The sequence below is a fragment of the Pinus tabuliformis genome, chromosome 9 (assembly GCF_031772625.1).
Source record: "Pinus tabuliformis cultivar Carrire ecotype Pingquan chromosome 9, CPIR1, whole genome shotgun sequence".
Lineage (NCBI taxonomy): Eukaryota > Viridiplantae > Streptophyta > Pinopsida > Pinales > Pinaceae > Pinus > Pinus tabuliformis.
Window position 1 is genome coordinate 1,964,940,909 of NC_142307.1, and position 17,423 is coordinate 1,964,958,331.

Sequence of the window (17,423 nt, forward strand, 5' to 3'; positions counted from 1 at the left end):
AATAGATAAACGAAGTCAAAGAGACCTTGGGATGTGGAACCCAACAGTCAAACCATGTACTATAAATGTATATGTTTTGTTAATAAAAAATGCACTCTCATGTTTTATCTTTCAGATCTTGTTGTTGCCCATGTGTGTGTTTGAAATGGTATTAGAGCCATGATGTGTGGCTTGAGCTGCCTTGAATAGCGTTGGCCTGGTCTTCATTACCTATAACGTTCCATGCATACCTAACACTCCTGAGCACTTTGTCTTCCTGTGGCCTTCCTGCCTATTATAACTATCATTCCTTAGCCTCGTATGCAGCGATCTTTTCCTGAGATATTATGCCCTGACATGACATTCTACTGCACCAATTGTGTTATGCCCTGACATGACATTCTACTGCACCAATTTTGTTAGGTAGAAAGGAATCGACTTTATCCCCATCTCAATTTCCGCTCAGATATGCACCCAATTGTTCATTTGATCTTACTGTTTTTTGAGAAAAATGAGTGCCTATTGACCTGAATTATCGCTAAACGTTACAATTTCCTCCTCCTCCTCCAGTTTCTCTGCGTTGTGTGATTTGCAATTTCCTTTGTGTGTTTGGAATTCCACATTATGGTGAGAATTCCATGTTGTGGCCAGACTTGGGTGTTGTCCAAAGCCTGTCAACTTTGCACCTGTCATGCTCAAGTCACAAGTTTGGTTCTAAAAGGTCTGCTCATTAATTTTCTGTAGTTAGGTCTGTCAATTCTAGAATTGAAACATTCTTGATAATTATTTCAGAGCCGTGGCTAAGTTGGGGCTGGCTTTGAAAGTAGGGAGAGAGCACCGAATCAGCCGAAGAGCCAGAAACTGAAACGATGGTATATGTTGAGAGGTCATAGTATGTTTATATGAGCAGGTTGTAATATGTCTTGAAGGGTGTAACTCCCATCTGAAAAATGCGGTTCTCCATGTCGATTTTCCATGAATATCATGCGACTATTTGCCTTACACAGTCTTCATCGATACTTTGACTACAGTGCAGGGAAAGAAGGACTTGATAACAGTGGAGCTTTTTCAGCTGGAAGATTCCAGGCTGTGCTTCTTAGCATGGGAACTATGCATTCTTGGTTTGGCCATCCTGGACATGCTTTATGATAAAGATGATGACTTGTTATTCCTTCAGACATATGGGCAAGTTGAAGGTTATTTGAGAGAACAAGCTGATCTTATTGAGAAGCAAGTCACAATTCTTCCCAAGAATAAGTTTGAGTCGAAGTTGAATCAGCTTGAGAAACTTGCACCAAACTTACAGCGGGTAAACTATCTACGGTACCTGAATAGCCTTTATCATGCGACTATTCCTGGTGATGGTGCAATTTTTTGAAGGATGTTTCTATTAGCGGATGGAAACCAAGGGTTTGTTGCAGACGGAAGCCAAATCGTTAAACACAATGAAAGCAATGTTTCTTAGTGCGTGAGCATGGATATATCTCCTATTGTAGCAATCGTATGTATGTTGGTTAATTGTTGTGCGCTGGGGGGCATTCCTGTCAAAGTATATTGTATATCCTGTCAACCTAGAAATTGCAAGCTTGCCGCAACAGCCAATAACAACTTTATAATGACATTATCTTCAACAAATGTTAATGATAGCATGAACGTTCAAGAGAACATTTTAATAGCCCCTGTAAATAAAGGGAGGTTTTAGGAATAAACCCAATATGAAAGAGTGAACATCCATGCTTAGAGTCCATCATTGCAGATGTTAGTGTCCATCCCACTCATGGAAAGACTTCAGGTGAGGTTTGCAGCATTTGAATCATTCGAATAACAGTTCCAATACTCAACAGGAAGATGCTTTGTACATCAGCTTTTCACATGGTGTTGATGGACGAAGGACGAGTTTGATATCACGTTCCATCAGCTGATGCACCATATCTCGAAGCCACTCGAATGTCAACTTAGACTGTTTGTTGAGTTCCTGACGTAGATCTGGATAAATCCTGAACCAGTCACCTAACATTCGGTGCACGTGGGCTCGAACCATTCGCCATGGAACTGGATACTTCTCACAAAGATCGAAGTATTCCAACACCAGAGTTGCCTGATTGAATGGATTTTTAAGTTCGTGTTCAGTATGCTTCACTCTCTCATATTTTTCTAGCACCTCTTCTACCTGGGAGCTTGAATTATCTTCCCAGTCTACCATTAATCGATACCCTGCAAAAAGTGCAGGATTTTCCAGTATGGATTCAGCTGACAAAACTCCATCTGCACCAGTCTCTCTTAAACAATCATAGACATCTTCTAAATATCTTATATTTCCATTTTCCAAAACAGGAATTCTAACAGCCTTCTTGACAGCATTAATTACAGCCCAATCTGCTCTAACGCTTTTCCCGTCTTTCTGATCCCTGGTGCGTCCATGAACAACAAGAAGTGAGCATCCTGCAACCTCAAGCATTTTGGCATATGCTATAGTGTCATCAAGGGAAGGAAACATCTGAATCTTACAGGATACAGGCACAGATAAGTTAGAAGCCATATTTTTAACTTGTAGCAGACTCTCTACAAGTTGAATTTGTTATACAAGTGGTTGGGTCAGGTTCCTTTTCAATTTGTGCACTGTATTTCTTGAATAGATGACTGTGTAAAGCTTGCATCCTTGCTGATATATATTTCTGAGTATTCATAATGGAGAAACAAGTATTTTATTTGTTGTAGCATTTGAGTCTCATCATTTGGGAATGCACAATATACTTTTCCTTGTATATGAATGCAACCAACCATCGTTGTGTGTGGATTTGGAGAATAATTGTAGAGTTAAAATCTTGCTTTTGGTTCATTCCTCAAGGAATAATATCACTTGATTGTTGTAGTTTTCTGGGAGAACAAATTTTGAGAATACCTTGTAGTGACATTGGTTCATAGTTGGTTTAAGTGTAAGTTTAACATTGGAGAAAATGGCCAGAATCAATGAAGTATTAGAGTTCCTCAAAACTCTAATATTATCTACTACACATGATATATTAAAAGTCAGCAAAGTTTCTCTCACAGACATCCAGGTTTGTCTACAAAATGCACAAGAGAAAATTGATTTTTTGCAGCTTGAATCTCAGCTACAACAAGAAGAATTAAAACAAGGAGTCATTCTGAACCTATTTTTGTTCAGAAGATTGAAACAGACTCCCATAAAGTAGCAAGGTTACATGTAGATGCAAAATTTCATCTTGCACTTCCCAATCCCATCATCAGACCTTGGGAAGAGCTTGTCCATAACAAGCACAGACCTGGTCTGGGATATGACAAGGACGCGTCCTTTCATATTCCAGACTACTCCAAACCAATCCAATTTCAAAGTGCTAGATTTCTTGAGGACGGTTCATCTTCACCTATTCTTCATGACAGTTCACCTTTCCAGATTTTGCCCCTCTTCCACAGCAACAACAACGACAACAGATTGTGAAATTCCAACACTGTGACTGAGTTGGCCATCTGAAATATCACTATTTTGATCTTCATCCATGTAATCATTGTTATAAAACCACTCATTCTTCAAACAGATGCTTCAGAAACAAACCTCCTGCAAGAACAAAGATTCATCTTGGATGGATTGCTTCTTGTCAATGGGCATCAACAGCCAAGAAGATATTTCAGTCATGTGTCCAAACTTGTTCTAGAGTATTGAATAGCCTTGCAGTTGAGTTTTCTCCATCATCTCACCTTGTATCTAACAAGGGGGGAAATGATGGTCATCTACAAGCTTCAAAGCCACATCAAGCGATCCTGAGCCACAACCTATCACACTAGTTTCAAAGTTGTAGCCAGAGACAAAGATGCCCCTGAGCATGCCTTCAGTTGGTAATCTGGGACACTTCCTCTAGCAGAAGACTTCAACTTCTTGCCAGTTTCGGAAGAATTCCAGGAATAGAGTTGGGGACACTTCCTCTAGCAGACGACTTCATCTTCTTGCCAGACTTGGAAGAGTTCCAGGAATTACATTCCAGAGTTGTTGGTCATCCTTAAACCATCACAGGTTGAGACTTCCCTTTTCAGGTTGAAGTTCTCCCTTTTATGCAGGGTGAGACCTCCCTTTCATGGTTGAAGGTTGCCCTCTTTAAAACATCAGGATCACTTCCTCTAGCAGAAGACTTGAGCTTCATGCCAGACTTGGAAGAGTTCTGGGAACTGCACTAAGTGTTCCAGTGTTGGTGGTCATCCTTAAACCACCACCCTTTATACCAACATTTCAGAGAGCACATTCAGCCTAGTGCTATGATGCATTTTTGCACGTTTTGTATTAAAACTCTCTTCTTGGACTCACACATAACCATTTGAATTGGGGGGGGGAATGTTGGACACCTAATCCTCTATGGGTTAGTGTGGAAGCCAAATAGACAAACGAAGTCCAAGAGACCTTGGGATGTGGAACCCAACGGTCAAACCATGTACTATAAATGTATATGTTTTGTTAATAAAAAAAGCACTCTCATGTCTTATCTTTTAGATCCTGTTGCTGCCTGTTGGAGAGGTAAATCCCCTCTACGAATAGAGGCGATCCCTACTAGCCCAGCAAGGGTCTAGCAACAATCACACAATGCTGCTATGCATGCTCCTAATTACAATTAAACAAGAGGTAAAGAGCACCTACTTGGATTCCCGCGCTGTCGTTTGATGAAGAGATGTTGCCTTCGCTCCTTCGCTTCGGCTGGTCACAATCCTCCGCGATCCCCACGAATAGATACCTGCACACACGAAGAGGGAACAAACGCAAGCATGAAATCTAGTAAAAGCAACCATACATCGGTCAGAAAAGATGTAATTCACATTTAACCATTGCATGTACAAATGAGAATGGAGCAATAGTAGCAGTCATCTATTATTAATCAAAAATAGAGAAGAGTACAACCAAATGTTCTGACGTCGGTATCCTTCTCAGGAGGGGCCAGTCAGCAAGCGTCTCAAGCATTCACCTTTGGAAATGGTTCCCTCAAGACAAGAAACTCTCTCTCACACTAGCAACACAACACAACCTTCCCTAAGCTATCAATCACTTCCACACTTAGCACACCAAATACCTATAGTAGCAGCAATCTGAGCACTATAAGCTCTACACAATCCAAGCTATTCCAAACTAGCTGCTCATGGTAATGGTGGAAGTTTATATAGGAGAAGGAGCCTCCTAAAAGGGTGGAAGGATGAGCTTATCCTTGAGGGAAGTGGTTGCAAAGGGTCGAACAGACATGCCATAGTAGGGAGTCGATACTCACAAAGCCAACAACCAAGCCTGGAATAATCTGGAAGGCTGGCTGTTGGAACAAATTCGCCCAAACAGGATCAGCGCGGATTATAAGGCAACTGACGCGCTGACGTCGCGCCTTAATAACGGGAAAAGTCATGTCAGCGCGACTCAACACAAGCAGAGACGCGCTGGCGACCAGCGCGGAAAAGTGATGTGCTTCCGCGCTGGCAGCGCACTGAATACGCTAAGAGCCGCCAGTCAGCGCGGATATTTTAGAAACAGACGCGCTGATGAGGAAAACTTTAGAAAAGTGGGTTTTGGGCCAGTTCAGGAGGCATGAACTTGATTGTTGTGAATTCTTGACACAGTAGGGTGACTGACAGGGAGACAGTGACAAATTACTGTGTAACAGATGCCCCCTAAAGCATGAAGACCGAGAGAGAGGGATGGGTGAAATGCTTTACAACACGTTGCTGAACTGGAACACCACCAGGAAGGACCAAATATCTCTGATAATCAAGTACATGCAGTCTAGGCATGGGCGCAGCCATCCAAAAGACATGCGAAAAAGGTCTGTGGAATGGACGCAACCACCCAGCTAAAGAGACCAGAATAATTATAAGGTATGGTCACAGCCATCCATGAAGACTCAGGTATGGGCGTAGCCATCCATCAATGAGTCATGTAATGATCACCCACAAAATCGCAGCCTGGACCATAACAGACAGGGATCCAGGGTCTCGCGCTCCGTCCCGACCCGAACAAAGTACAAGTTCAAGCATGTGAATACATGGGTTGAAGTCGAACATGCGTGAACATCGTCTGATTACCAGCCAATGATGAAAACTGTTAACAGACGCGAGAGGTACCACCAGTAATGACAATGGCCCTCAAGGTACTATAGGTACAATCCGTGGAGTGTGAATCAATGAGTTGGTGTCGAACACCCACGGAATCATCCGATCGGAGGCCAATGATGAAAACCTCGCGTCGAACACGAAGAACCTGCTATTGAGGCATGCAGGCTCTAAGGCACCTGAAGGGAGTCTCTAAGTCACCTTCCCGGATAATGAGCTGAAGTCGACAGGAAGTGACCTTGATCGAAGGTGGGCCATGATGATTCCCACATCATCGACACGAGACAGAGGTAACATGATTTGTGTGAGACAACAGAAGAGGTTGTACGATTGCAGAGGTCAACTTCTCTTGAACATATTGGCGGCACTATAGCGGATTTGGCAGTATTTGACATCAAATGAGCAAAGGGTATGATAACGATGGCAATGAGCAGGTGATAAGCCAAATAGGATAACCCAAACCCAGGAAGCCAGTGAAAAAGCAAGATGAGGTGGTCCCACCCAGACACGAAGCAGAGGAGTGCCATGTTCAAGAGCGACATACTGCCGACACGACTATGATTACAATCCCATTTTCCCCACCATTTCTGGCAGGTACCCCGGTTATTTTTGGATGACAAGCTTGACGGGGATAGCATATGCTTGAAGAGTGTCATTTTGACAATGCCCGATGTCATCAAGTGTTTAACGAGCCTGACAAAGGAAAAACTCGGCGTCTTTTCTTGTTTAGAGAGCCTGAAAAGACAGCGGAAAAGGAGACTCCAGGGGGGGTCCTTTTTCGTACAGTTGTGTCTCTCGAGCCCGAAAAAGTATAAAACAATGCCCGAAAGAACCGCCCGACCATCACGATCGAGGAGTACTTTTCGTAAATAGTGCTTTTGACCCGAAAAAGTAAAAAAGTGGTCGAAAAACACGCCGTTTTAGAGCCAATAACGAGTGCGAAACGACAAACACCCGGCAATCTTTTTAAGTTACACGGTCGAAAAAAGAGCTTAAAATGACCGCCTCTCATTCCCTTTAACGAGCTGAAAGGAGACTCGGCCATCTTTTCTTGTTTTGTGTCGGAAAAGAGCTCAAAGATGACATTGTTCGCGGTCAAGTGATTTTAGGATCATTATGATTTTCACCGTTTCGAAGGACCTGCACAATAAAAATACCCGCATAAATCCGTTCGACATGTTAAAAACATATTAAAACATGTATAAAACAGTACAGAAGCGTAAAATCCATGGTAAAAACATGACCATCAACCCATATTCGCAAAAATTAAAGTCAATTAAGCCATTTTTACTATAAATAGAAAGGTAAATAGTCATTTTCACCATTGTTACCAAATTGAGCCTTTGAGAACGTTGTGAAGCTGCGAAGTTGACGGAGCCAATTCTTCCTCGTGCGGACACCATTTGGCGAACGGCTTGCTCCAGGTAGGTTCTTCTTGCCACGCGCCCTTTTTTGAGCCTTTTTATTCGTAATTTAACGGTGGGATGGGCCCAATTGGGCGAGTTTTTGAGCTATGGGTGCGCTCTCGGTCAGCGCGGGTTTCCCGCTCGGGACCGCGCTGACCGATGAAAAATACACATACCAAATTTCGGGTCAGCGCGGAAAACCCGTGTTCTTCCGCGCTGACCTGAAGAAAATACAAAGGGCCGCCATTTTCAGCGCGGCTGTTTTAGAAACAGCCGCGCTGGCGCAGTTAAATTTTGTTTTTAATAATTTGAACGTGAAAATTTTATGCACCGTCGTTCTAATTGCTTTTATTGTTTATGTAGGACATAATGGCCTTCCAGTGGCAAGAGAGGGCTCACGATGTTGAGGATATAGCCGCTTTTGCAAGAGCGGATTGTCGAGATGCCATGCGGGCATGTGGATTTTTAAAATTCTTCCTGACTCCACGCTTGAGAGCTCATCATGACTTACTAGAGTTCCTGATCCGGTCATGGAACCACATAGACGGCAAATTTACCATCCGTGGTAAAGACATCGAGTTTGACTTCATGGACATATATTTCTTGACTGGTTTGTCGCGCCGGGGTGCGAGGCCCATTCTGGAGGGGCAGCGGCCCAGCGGCGAGACTCTCGACCAACTTATGGCTCGAGTATGTCCAGAGGCAGAGAAGACGCGGAGTGGGAAGGTGTCGATTCCCACGGTGAGAGACATAGTTCTTCGCACCATCCTGTTTATGGTGACCCGGGCAGCGGGAAGCTTGGCCAACCACGAGGCCTCGAAGACCCACCTGCTACTAGCTCTTGACTGTCTGCAGCCTACAGTGTTCGATTGGGCCACTGCGGTGACCAACAGCATGAAGAGGCAACTCAACAACTGTCGACGCGGAGAGTCGAAACAGTTTGGCTATGGGTCGCTCCTACTCCCACTCATTCTGGAGCGGGTACCAGTCATGCGGCTGCAGACTATAGCCGTGGACCCTCCTAGGAGTCCGCGGGAGACGAGGGCCACTCGATGGGCTCGCATCATGCCACGCGGGGGTGGTGGTCGGCCAGCTCATTGGGGAGTGGTTTTTCGAGAGTGGTTGGAGCATCAGATTGTTTTCGTTGAGGATTGGCCATACGCAGGTATGGATTTCCGCAACGATCCTGACATGCCATTACCGCCGGGAGACCACTGGGATGATGGAGGTATGACACTTTGATTTTTCTGAGTTTTTTAATGTTTTTGATTTTAATGCATGTGTCTTAACAAATGTCGCCGTGTGCAGATGTGGGACCTGTCAGACCCGTCGGCTTAGCCTCGGAGGCACGGAGAGAGGGGCAGGGAGCTAATGTCCTTGCCTTGGTCCCTCCTGGAGTTGATACTTCCGAGACCATAGCTCGCAACCTTGAGGGGTTGCTGGTGGGCGTGCCAGACTATCAGGGAGTCGAGGAGGTTCCCATAGAGCACCAGATCCATACAGTGGGGGTGGCACCCAGGGTGCACCGCCTGTTGAGGCGGGTGGCATGAGCGGCTGTGTGCTATAGAGAGCACAACCCAGCACAGTAGTCGCCTAGGTTTCTTTTTGATGTTTTGAGAGACATGTATCTCGCGTGTATGGAGAACAGTGACTCTTATTTTTGACACATACATGTATTTTTGAGCGCCTCAGTGCGCCACACGATATATATATATATATATATATATATATATATATATATATATATATATATACATACCGATTTTTGGATGGATCTTGTTTACATATGATGTTTTTTATGCAAATGTCCAGTACAAATGTGATCTTATGTATGATTTGCACAACACATGACCCATGTATTTTAATGTTTTGAATACAAGCTTAAAATCACACACAGCACGCATGCAAACTATGCTTGAGAAAATATTTACATATGCTTTACTCTATTATGCTTTCTATGTCTTCTTGTATGATGTTATCTATTTCGCAAATGTCTGTCTAATACATGATTCGCCAATGCATCAGTCAACGTGTTCAATCGTCTTGGAATATGTTGATATGTGATATAATCAAAATTCCTTTCTAACAATCGGACACGTAGGTACAACCTTAGGATACGTTGGTCTCTGACGGAATATCGCCTGTTAAGTTGATGAACGACCAGCTGGGAGTCCAGGTTTACCATCATTGCTCGAATGCCGAGATCAACTGCTTCGGCCAGTAGCTCAATTACGGCACTGTACTCAGCGACATTATTAGTGGTGCGGCCGAGACAGACTCCTTGAAGATCTAACAACTGTCCGTGAGGATCATAGATCGCCCATGCCGCAGAAGACAAATTACAGGTACTACGGCAGGCGCCATCAGCGAAACCAACATAAGGTGCACTAGACATCTGCACGAGAAGAAGAAAACATAATAAGAGGGAATCACGCTTTCACACCAAAGCAGAACATGAAATCATGCACACCAAACACACGTATGTACAAAGCAAGTGCATGAAGTCATGCATAATATTTCTTCAGATACAGCCCGTTGCGGGGCTTGTCAAGAGGATTTCCTTCGTAATCAATCAACTCATATGCGCCCTTTTGTAAAACTCTTTTCACGATGTAGGGACCTAGCCACATGGACTCGAGTTTTCCTGCCCCCAGCTTATCTTTAGCTTGATCGTAGAGCAGTACTAGATCTCCCTCAACGAAGGAACGAGGATGAATATTCTGGTCAAAGTGAGCTTTGACTCTCTTCTTTTGCGCTTCGATAGACAGAGAAGCTAAACGACGAGTCTCGTCTAACCGTTCTAGGTACAGAAGCCGTTCCTCCACCGGAGTGGTGTTGGGAAGCAACTCGACAGCTAGCTTCAACGAAGGAATCTCACACTCGACGGGAAGGGTAGCCTCCAGCCCATAAACCAATTGAAACGGAGTGAAGCCGGTGGCATCCTTCACGGAAGTCCGATAGGCCCACAAGGCTGGGAACAGCATCAGATGCCAATTAGACTTGTGCGTATTGACGGTGCGTTGAAGCATAGTGATCAAAACTTTGTTCACGGCTTCGACCTGACCATTAGATTGTGGATAGTACGGTGTCGAACTATCCTGGCGCAAGCCTAGTTGGGTCGTTAGTTCTGTCATCATGTGATTACGGAAATGCTTTCCGTGATCTGTGACGATAGCCTGAGGGACTCCGAAACGAGTAATGACATGATTGAATAAAAACTGCGCCGCTGTGTAACCGTCTTCGTTCAATGTAGGCATCGCTTCGGCCCACTTGGTGAAATAATCCACAGCAACGATAATGTACCCATGCCCCCCGGCCGAACGAGGGTTACAGGACGTATAATCGATGCCCCACTTGGCAAATGGACCTACGGTGACAACAGGGTGCAGTGGTGCAACAGGTGCACGCATCTTCCGGTGGTAAACCTGGCATTCGTGACATGCTCGTACAGCAAGGATACAATCCTTGAAGATGGAAGGCCAGAAATAACCAGCACGGAGGATCTTCTGAGCGGTAGCATAGCCAGACATATGGCCGCCACAAGCGCCGGAGTGGCAGTCATTCAAAACCCGCTCAGCCTCCTCGAGAGTCAAGCAACGCCGGAGAACAGAATCAAGGCCAAGGCGGTACAGGGTGTCGCCCAAAATGCGGTAGGGTTGAGCTTGGTGACGAATTCGCCGTCGAGCATCTTTCGATACGTTTGGACGGAAGGAAGACGTCTGTAAATATACGATAATATCCCCGTACCATGGGTCGAGGGTGCTGATGAGAAACATCGTTTCATCCGGGATATGCTCCTTTGAGCGAGATGGTGCAGAATGAGATGGTAAGGAACAGAGCAGCTCAGCGAAGACCAGGGATTTCTTAGACTTGGCTGCAGTGAATTCCAAGTCGAACTCTTGGAGGATTACAATCCACTTCGAGTATTTTCCCCCCAGCAGCTGACGTGACAAAATGTAGGTCATGGGGTTGCAATCAGAGATCACGGTCATTGTGCGCAATAGGATATAATGACGGAATCGTTGGACGGCACAGACAGCTGCCAATGCCAACTTCTCGACATATGCGTAATGAGTTTCCGTATCCAGAAGGTTGCGGCTAAGATAATAGACAACGTGCTCGGTGCCAGCATCATCATCCTGCACTAGAACCATGCCGATGGTGGTGTCAGCGGCAGCTAGATAGAGAGTGTAGTCACGGTGGTAATTCGGAGGTCTTAAGAGTGGAGCTGAGACAAGAAGGTCTTTAAGACGCTCGAAAGATTCCTGAGCGATAGTGTCCCAGCGAAAGGGCGTGTCTCGCTTTAATAACCGTGTGAAACCCTTAGCTACCTCGGCATAATTTGGAATGAATCGTCTAAGAAAATTAGCTTTACCCTGCAAGCTCTGTAACTGCTGCAGAGAGGCAGGGGGAGGAAGATTCAAAATGGCCTCGACTTTGAGGGGATCCAAACGGATGCCTTCCCGGGAGACGATGAACCCGAGCAGTCGGCCAGATTCTACGCAGAAGACACACTTATGCGGATTGAGTCGAATACGGTAGTGTCGACAGCGGAGAAAGATTTCGCGTAAATGAGATGGGTGGTCTTGACGTTTAGCTGAATGAACTGGAAGGTCATCCAGGTAAGGCTGTACGATGTGTCGGATATCATGAAAAGCACATGACATCGCACGTTGGAAAGTGGCACCGGCATTTTTAAGACCGAAAGGTAGCTTCTTATAAGCGAAGGTGCCCCAAGGACAAATGAAAGTTGTCTTATGCTGGTCTGCGAGGGCTATGTTGATCTGATTATAACCAGAGAAGCCGTCCATAAACGAATAAATCTCGCTTCCCGTGAAGTCATCAATAAGCTGATCAATAAAAGGCGTAGGAAAGTTATCTTTTGGACAGGCGCGATTGATATCGCGGTAGTCAACACAGACCCGGATAGTGCCCTGTTTTTTATTCACAGGGACTATATTGGATACCCATTCTGTGAGGGGAATGGCATAGATGAAACCAGCTCGAAGGAGTTTTTCAACTTCGGCCTTGATGGTTGCAGCCTTTCGAGGGTGCACTGGACGTAAGCGCTGACGAATAGGCTTAGCGCCGGGATAAGTAGGTATTTCGTGCACCACAATACTGGGATCGATGTCGGGCATTTCCTCGTAAGACCATGCGAAAACATCACCGAATTCACGAAATAAAGCGGTATAAAGTTGAACTTCCTCAGGAGTGCACATGACTCCAATGAAAATATTCTCGACAATCCCTGATTTGACAGAGATGTCGATGGCTCGGTCTGCGTGATATTACCCATATTGCCTTCCGAAGACACTTGATATAACTGAACAGGCGTTTGGAGAGGCGGAGATGGGACACATGAGGCAAACCGCTCGAGACATGCGACCATTTCCGGATGTGGAGGGAGAAACGAAGAGCGATGGTGGTGATCTAACCAAGGGAGCTCCTCGAGAGACATAGTCTCAATGATAGCCTCATCGGAGGGGAATGATTCCTTCAAAGGATCCGAAGTGGCCTCTTCTCCTAACCAAGGGAAGTGATCATATGAATCGGGAACGCTGCTTGGAAAAGCAGGTTCAGGAGGGGGAGCCGATGCAGCGACAATTTCGATGTAGTTGAGCTCGGCGGGACTCAACGGCATCATCTCACCCCAAGAGTCTTCCTGATTCAAGGGAGGAAGAACCCATGGATCAGAACGCACTGAAATCATGTTGACAGGGGCGAGATTCGGAGGTGGGAGGGGGAAGACTCCCATCAATGAGGGATCTTTGAACAATCCGGCACCCACACTCACTAAGGACTTGGAGGTATGCTCTACGAATGGCACATTCCCTTCAGAAGAGGAAGCAAAAAAGGACAGCTGGTCCACCGTGACGATTCTTCCTTGATGGGGGAAGCGAACGACACGGAACAAGGAAGAAGCCACGGCTTGCATGGCGTATGTCCAGCTTCGTCCAAGGAGGAGGTTGTAAGTGAGATTAGCGTCAACGACTTCAACCTCTACTTCTACGGTTTTCCCTTCTAAAGAGATAGGAAATCGCGGGAGGATACCATACGGACAAGATTCTCTTCCATTGAAAGCCTCCAGGGTCGTAGGAGACTGGCTCAGAGCAGGGGAACCAATAGCCTTCCAGCAAGCAACCGACATGATGCAGGTTGAGGCACCTTCATCAACGACTGTGCGATGGATTGTTTTGTCGTTGATGAGAACCTGTATGAGGAAGGCCACCTGGTGAGGCAGTCTCTGTGTGAAACCCTCGAGATCAAAAGAAATTAAATCCGAATCTGCCGGGTCTATGCCACCAATTGCTGATAGCAAGGACTTCCTCTGGGAGGGGCAGCTCTGGAGGACTTCTAATACAGACATAGCAGACGGAGCCTGAGCTAAGTCCTCGATAATGCTATAGTGCTGGGCAGCACGAGCATTGGGGTTATAAGACGACTTCCTGAGTACACCTTTGGGAGGGGGTCGGGGGATCGTCTCAGTGCTGGGCCGTTCAATGTGAAGGGGACCCGAACTGGACGGAGGAGCGCTGGAGGGAATCTCCGGCTCTTTCCCGGCTGGAGATGGATAATCTTTCGCTCGAGTTGAAACATGGATGGGGATCGTTCCAGCCATGAACACCTGAGAACCGAACGAGGAAGAGGATTGAGAGGGATCTGCCACCTGATGGGTCTGCTGGGAAGGGAAAGGCTCTTTTAGCACAGCAGGAGGCCCCGGGGCACCTTTCAAAAGTCGACTAACCTCGGACCGCCTAGGGAAATCCTTGGTGTAGTGATCCTCCTCACAGATGAGACAAGGATACTTAGGCTTTCGTTTGGCTCCTTCCTCGGAGGGAGGTTTAGGAGGGTTCTGCTTGGGCTGTCCAGATTTATCTTTAGCCTTTCCTTTCTTTTTGCCTTTCGAGGATTTATCCGCCGCGGTGGACTGGACGGCGTTTACCTCGGAGGTATTCCCAGAAATAGATTGGCCCTGAGGAGCATTCTCGTTAGAGGCGTTCTGTTTCTGCTTCCCAGGGTTCGCGGCCGATTTCTTAGATGATGAATTCACAGAACCAATGACTCCATCAACAGAAGGCTTTGGTGGAGCCTTGGGTTGTCCAGGCCTCGGGGCATCTGGCAAGTACTCATACAAAGTACCTGACTGAGAATACACTAAGTCGAGGTACTGAGCTCGCGCGATCGCTTGCTCTTCAGTTACACACGCTCCCATTGCGATATCTTTTGCAATTTTAGGGACAAAGGAAGTCGTGAACCAGTCGGTCAGGAGTTGATCAGGAATCCAAAATTTAATCAAGCGACGACGCCTTCTCCATTCATGTATATGATCAGAGATGTGCGTAGCCGTATCTTGTTTGAGAGACGTGAGAAGATGGGTCCCAGTCTCGTACCGAATGGGTAACTGAAAATGAGTCAAAAAGGCCATAGCCAACGAGTTGAAATCCGAAAACATGTCGCGATTGAGTTCGATGTACCATTTAGCAGCTGAACCAGTGAGAGTCCTCTGAAAGAGGCGAAGCCGGATAGAATCATCAAGCCACGAGTTAGACGAGCACCAAAGGTGATAAGTCATTACATGGGCCTGAGGGTCCTCGCCGGCTTTGCCGTCAAACTTTGGACAGTCACCTGGTATTTTGGTTGGAACCGGTGGCCAATATGGATTATGCAAGATAGGATCATTTGTTAATTTGGACACATCAGGCAGTTCCAACGTTGCTAGGAATGGCAACTGCGGGTTAAAGGACATCTGTGGCTGCGGATTCGAGGCGACATTAGGGTTCCAACCAGATTGTGGTTGCCCCCACGAACTTTGTCCGGACGGTCCTGGCCCAAAAGGGCCTGGAGCGTAAGAACTTTGTCCCGATGGCCCTGGCCCAAAAGGGCCTGGCGCATAGGGAGCTTGTCCATAGGGGTTCTGTCCGTACGGATTCTGGCCATATGCGGACGGCTGTCCCTGTGTCTGCCCCCCAGCTCCCCATGGATTAGCAGCTTGCCCCACAGGTGCACTGTATTGATAATTTTGATAAGGAGTGACCTGTGGTTGCTGATAATTTTGATAAGGAGCAAACTAATTTTGCCCCTGGGGTTGCTGGTAGCCATATGGTTGCTCGGCCCCATACGGAGCCTGATAGGCAGGTTTCGTTTGGTAAGAAGGTTGATAACCTGTTTGAGTTTGAGGCCCAGGGTAATGTCCTTGAACCGGCTAGGGTTGAACCATTTGTCCCGAAGGTTGACCTGGTTGGATTTGAGATGGACTTGGTTGGCCAGCAGGATAGACTTGCTGGGCACCAGGTTGTCCATGCGCCACCAAGTGTTGTCCTTGCGGAACGGATGACTGAGTTGGCTGGATAGCTGGTTGACGCCGAGGTTGGCCAGCTTGTCCAGATTGACGATTAGGGCAGACATCGGGTTGACCTTGTTGTATAGAAGGTTGGCCCGTTTGCCCCCCAGGGCGAACAGATTGAGAAGAGGGCTGGGCTTGCTGCATGGCAGGCTGCCCTCCCTGGTGCACAGGCTGAGCAGGGGGTTGGCCTTGCTGTATGGCAGGTTGCCCCCCTTGCCCAAAAGGATTCATGGATTGAGCAGTGGGTTGACCCTGCTGAACGTAGGGTTGCCCACCCTGCCCAGAAAGATGACCAGACTGGGCAGTAGGTTGGCCCTGCTGAATGTAGGGTTGCCCCCCTTGCCCAAGAGGATATCCCTGCTGGACTACCGGTTGATTTTGAGTATTATAAACTGTCCCAGTTTGTCCAGATGGGTACCCTTGCTGGAAACCGGGTTGGCCTTGCTGAACGTAAGGCTGCCCAGGTTGTCCAGTAGGTTGACCTTGATATGAATACGACGGACCTCCAATGCCTGAGGGTTGTCCCTGGAAGGGTGGACCCTGTGGGCCCCCAGATTGTCCTGGGTAAGGCGGACCATAAAGTGGTTGCCCCTGAGGGGTTTGCACATAGAGTGGTTGGCCTTGATTGGGTGGTCCTTGGGGTTGTCTGGGAGGATCCCGGTTCCCACGGAGGATGTGAGTAGCGGGATCATATGTAACGTTCAACGGCTCCTCGTTTTCTTCGAAGGGACGATGAGGAAGGACTGAAATGGTCTCGAGGTATTCACCGTTCTCATCATAGTAAAAGAGGGGACCTTCGTAATCTGGGTCCGTAATGGGTTGCCCAAAAGCATCATACGGTCCTGCTCCTGGAATGCCACCAGAAAAGGGACCAGCTTCAGGGTTTGCAGATGAGGACGCCGGTTCAGCACTGACAACCGGAGTCGGACGTGCTACACAGACGGTGGGTCTAGTGGGAACTGAGGTAACAGGCGTGTTAAGCCCTGACGTAAGGGGTGTACTAAGGCGTTGCGAAACAAAGGGCCCTGTGGAGGCAATAAGACTAGGATCCCATATAGTCGTAGAAGTAGTTCTAGCGGCTATCCTATCCCTCACCGATTGATATCGTGGAGGGAGGGGGGAGGAAGCCGGGATCGGGGTCTCGATGTCTGTCACCACGGGTGTCTCACCGGTGCTGGAAGCTGTCTCATCCATGGGGGAAGTAGACATTGGAGACGACATACCGAGAGGAGTACGAGGGGTACGAGGGGTATAATCGGGCTCCCAGATAGGATTCCAATCTTCTATGTAATCTTCGTCGCCTGGGGCACGTACGTTGATAGGCTGGATACTCGGAACAATAGGGAGAGTACCGCTTACAACTGGTACCTCTGGAGCAACAGAAGATGGAGAACCTTGATCACTTGGACCAGGAGTTGATGGGTCAGCCAGGATGACCAGACCCCTTAGAAAACCTAAAGGAAACTAACGATAAAAGCCTACTCAAAACTATCGCACACAAGATCTAAAACAAGTGATGTTATCGTGGCCGAATTAATTTTTAGACACAAGAACCAAACTCGACCTTTTCATGTTTCAGGAGTCGAGAAAAGGAAGAA

At 46.9% G+C, this 17,423-nt stretch overlaps 1 pseudogene; it reads right to left on the reverse strand.

Moving 5' to 3' along the window:
• Positions 1 to 1,816: 1,816 nt before the first annotated feature.
• LOC149156854 (uncharacterized) lies at positions 1,817 to 2,548 on the reverse strand (annotated as a pseudogene).
• Positions 2,549 to 17,423: the final 14,875 nt, after the last annotated feature.